Source organism: Leptonychotes weddellii, unplaced genomic scaffold, assembly GCF_054177405.1.
Source record: "Leptonychotes weddellii isolate Sample4059 unplaced genomic scaffold, ASM5417740v2 HiC_scaffold_2202, whole genome shotgun sequence".
NCBI classification, from domain to species: domain Eukaryota; kingdom Metazoa; phylum Chordata; class Mammalia; order Carnivora; family Phocidae; genus Leptonychotes; species Leptonychotes weddellii.
In genome coordinates this window covers 1,612-5,948 of record NW_027808480.1, presented here as the reverse complement: position 1 = coordinate 5,948, position 4,337 = coordinate 1,612, and the positions used below count along the sequence as shown (strand labels likewise).

At 36.6% G+C, this 4,337-nt stretch overlaps 1 pseudogene; it reads right to left on the bottom strand.

The window, feature by feature from the left end:
• Nucleotides 1–1,301: 1,301 nt before the first annotated feature.
• On the bottom strand, nucleotides 1,302–3,398 carry LOC102749945 (small ribosomal subunit protein eS1 pseudogene; annotated as a pseudogene).
• Nucleotides 3,399–4,337: the final 939 nt, after the last annotated feature.

The following is a 4,337-nucleotide window of genomic DNA, read 5'->3' as shown; positions in this document are numbered from 1 at the left end:
CTTAAAGTCCTCTGACATAAATGAACTAGTTCCTTTCTCATGTTTGAATAATTCTTTCAATTACTTTAAGAGTCACTTGAAAAGCAGTATTAAGTTTCATCGTGCCTAGTAAATTTCTTAGCTATTTCTTTTGCCTTTCTCTTCCTCATTCAGGTTAGTAGTTTTATTTTTTGCAGTATTTAGGAGGACTCTAGTCATAATTTTAGATATGTTTTATAATAGAGATACTGTTGAATCTTTTTGCCATAATTGGTCTTACTTTTGCCTTTCCCTGAGTTGTCAAGTTCTTCTAATCTTAGGGTACAATTCAAAGTATGTTTTCTTTTGCTCACGTAATGTTTGCTTGGATCAGTTATTTTGTGCAATGAAAACAGTCATTGGAGGAAGAATTGATATTCCTCTTTTAGTTCTGTAATTGTTTTTTAAAGTATGCATAGTCCTATAGAAAGTTTAAGTAATACATAAAGAATTTATGTAAGAAAGGTAAGTCACTTAAAATCCTTCTATCTGGAGGTCAGCACTGTAACATTGTACTAATATTGAACTTTCTTCTCTGTAAGTATACACACATACATTTATAAATACAAGGTCATACTCTATTGACTTGTAATTTTCCATTTTACTCAAGAAAGTATGTTGTGGAGCACTTTTCTTCTCATGAATATAGAGAATATAAATCACTTCACAGTCACTACAAAGTCATTTTATGGATATACCCTAATTCAATTAATGCTCATTAATAGACATTTGGATGGGCTCAAAGTTTTCCAAATTATGAATAGTTCCCACTTGAACATTTTTGTAGATTTGGCTTTACGCTCTTGTGATTATTTTTGTAGTGTAATTCCTAAAAGAGAAATTGTTGGATCAGAATTTTGGTACTTGTTGCCAAAAGGCTTTCCAAACAATGGTAACAATTTATTCTCTCTAAAATTATATGAGAGTGTACTTGCTGCCACATCTTACTCAATTCTGGGTACTTTTTTTTTTTAAAACCTTCGATAATCTGGTGCATAATGATGATTGAAGATTGTTCAAATTTGTATGTCTTTGATTATTAGTCAGATTTAATATATTTGTAGGTAATGGCCACTTTTTTTATACACTTTTTTTATATGTTCACCCAACATGGGGCTCAAACTAACAACCTGGAGATCAAGCATCACCTGCTCCACTGACTGAGCCCTCCACGTGACCCATCTAATGGCTACTTTCGGGTTTTTTTCTGTAAATTTTCTGTTAACATCTTTTGCTCATATTGGTATTATGCTGTTAGGACTTGGCATATATTTATTTCATCCTCACAAGAATCCTTTGAGATAGGTTCTATATCTGTTCCATTTTACAGTTGAGGAAGACCTGTAATGCTCAGCACTAGCAGGTCTGCCAAATTCTTGGATTGGTGGCTCATATCCATCAGCTCGTTCAACTTTAGCACTGATCTCATCCTCAGTAGCTTTTCCAGGACTACTACCTTCACCATGAAGCTTTATGAGCTTTCCCAATTCAAATTTGGGCTTCTTCAGCATTTTTACTTTTCTAACAAAGACATCATGGAGTGGATAAATAGACTAGCAAGCCTTTTCTGTGTCTTTTCTGATGGTGTCTGGAATCAATTTATTGACCACTTCTTTCAGTCATTTGTCTGCACCTCTTGGGTTATGATTTCCATCACCTGTTTCCAAATTTGGCAGACCTGCTGGTGCTGAGCATAAGAGGTCTTCCGAATCTGATTGTTGTGTTTTTTAGTAAAACCAACACAAAATAGACAAAATAACCATCGGTAGTCTTAACGTTAACATGAGCTTCAATCATGGTCTGCCATTTTTTGACCATGGAGCACATTTTGTCACAGGTAAGAACCATGCCAAGAAATTAGTCAGTTTTTGCCCTGATCATCCTCAGTTGTAAATGCAACTTCATCATTCTGCAGATCAGCAAGGCTCACTTCAAAAACACGACCCTTGAGGCCATCAGATGTGATTTTGGTGCCTTGAGTTCTTGTGACTAGTGTTTTTCTAATATTTCTTATATTGAACATAACTGGTGCTTTCACATCATACCAGTCTTTCTTAGAAAATAAATCAACCACTTTCTTCTTGGCTCCCTTTCTGCTGCCTTTTGTAAGCCTCTTGTTCTTGCTGTCATGGCACTGCTCAGGGAGCCAAAAGGGTTTCTTTCATATTCTTATTTCTTCCTCAGTACTTCAGTTTTAATTGTTAACTGTATAAGTTTTGATATTTCTTAGGACAGACCTCTCATCTTTGCTTACTTATTTCAGAATTCTTCTGTTAGTTGTTTTTTCACATATATTTTGACCACTTTTGTCATTCCTAGATATTAATCCTTTGAGTTTTGACTGGGGTTGGACTAAATTCACAAATTCTAATTCATTCTATTTTTATTTCATTTTTTAACTTACAGAGTGAAATTTTCCTGGGACTAGAAAGTAGTCATTCATTCTTGTTTCCTGGTGTATCTTTTCTTCATTAATCTCTCACATACTGGGTTTATTTCATGGCTTTTAATGGCAAAATTTTTATCCAGCTTTTTGTTCTGGTTAAGTGATCTTCATATAAGGGCAGATTTATAAAGACCTACTATTTGCTTAAGAATATACAGGTAGATTCTTCTTGACTTCTTTCCCTGTTTATCTGGGTACTATTTTGTATCTTGAAGGCTTTGATAATATAGGTTTATTCAGTCACTTCGTTCCTCATTCAACAGCCTGAGAGGTTAGGGAGGGAACTTGATCTTTGTTTTTGTTGATTGTTATTTTGTTTTCTTTGTGACCATTGCATTCATATGTAGACTCATACCTTTGGAAAAACTTCCTGCCCAGACCCCAATTCTGCTTTTACTCCCACTTTATTTTATTTTATTTTTAAGTAATCTCTACACCCAACGTGGAACTCACAACCCCAAGCTCAAGAGTTGCACGCTCCACGAGCCAGCCAGGTGCTCCAGGTGCTCCTTTACTTCCACTTTATGAGTGCCTACTTGGTGAAAGATAGTTTTGAAAATTTGCCCTGCTGCCTAAGAGCATTTTTATCTGATAAGACTATGTATCCATATATGCTCCTAACCCCTTACCACCCCTGCAAACAATTGCAGCCTCTATTGCTATTATTTTATAGCTGTGAAAAAACCCTAAGGAGATTGGTGTTTACCTTTCCTATAATGTTTCTCCTTATATATTGCCAATTTGAGAGATTCTTCCTCCACCTACACCCCAGAATCAGAGCAAGCCCTGACCACTCTTTGGAATCTGGGTCGGAGGTGAATGCTGAGTAGTGGCTATACTCATTCTCTTTTAGCTGTGCTTCTGCAACAGTGAATGTTTTTTGATCAGTGGCAAGGGTAAGAATATCCCCATGTAGTGGACCAGTATTTTCCATGGCTCTCTTTAGTCTTCATTCCTTATTCCTAACACATTTGATCCTTTACTGGTTCTAGATTATAATTACAATGAATCAGGCTAAAAAACTTCTCAGTGAAGAGCTTATCTTGAAAGAGTCAAGGGGTACCTGGGTGGCTCAGTCGGTTAAGCATCTGCCTTCAGCTCAGGTCATGATCCCAGGATCTGGGATCAAGCCCCACATCGGTCTCCCTGCTCAGTGGGGAGCCTCCTTCTTCCTCTCCCTCTGCCACACTCCCTGCTCATGCTCTTTGTCTCTAATAAATAAATAAATAAAATATTAAAAAAAGAGTCAGAACTGATGTGTGTTATAGTATTTACTGTTTGCTCTCCTGTTAGTTCTTCTATACCTGCCCCAAACAAAAAGCTTTTATTTTTTGAAGTCTTTTATCTTTTTAAAATTTTAATTCCAGAATAGTTAACATATAGTGTTATATTAATTTCAGGTGTACAATACAGTAATTCAACACTTCCGTATATCACCCAGTGCTCATCACAGCAAGTGCACTCCTTAATCCCCATCACCTATTTCCCACCATTCCCCCCACCCACCTCCCCTCTGGTAACCATCAGTTCAAAACAAAAAGCTTTTAAAATCATTGTCTGATTCAGTGTTTTTGGTGTAGTAGAAATTTTGGAAGTAGAACATGTTTGCTCATTGCGGAGCAGACAAAATGAAGTGCCAAGGTACCTATGGTCCTATGAGGTATCTAGCAGGTATTAGAGATAATCTTGATGATTGAGATGTAGTAGTATGGTCACGCAGTGCTGCTTTGGGTTCTGTATAACAACTTTTCATATTTCTTTTCACTTGTTCCTGTGACATGACCAAGAGAAATCCTTACCATTGTTTAGGTTTGGGACACGGTGGCGTTTAAGTCCTTTGCAGTCTGCCACTTTGCTGTCTATATAATGTTGG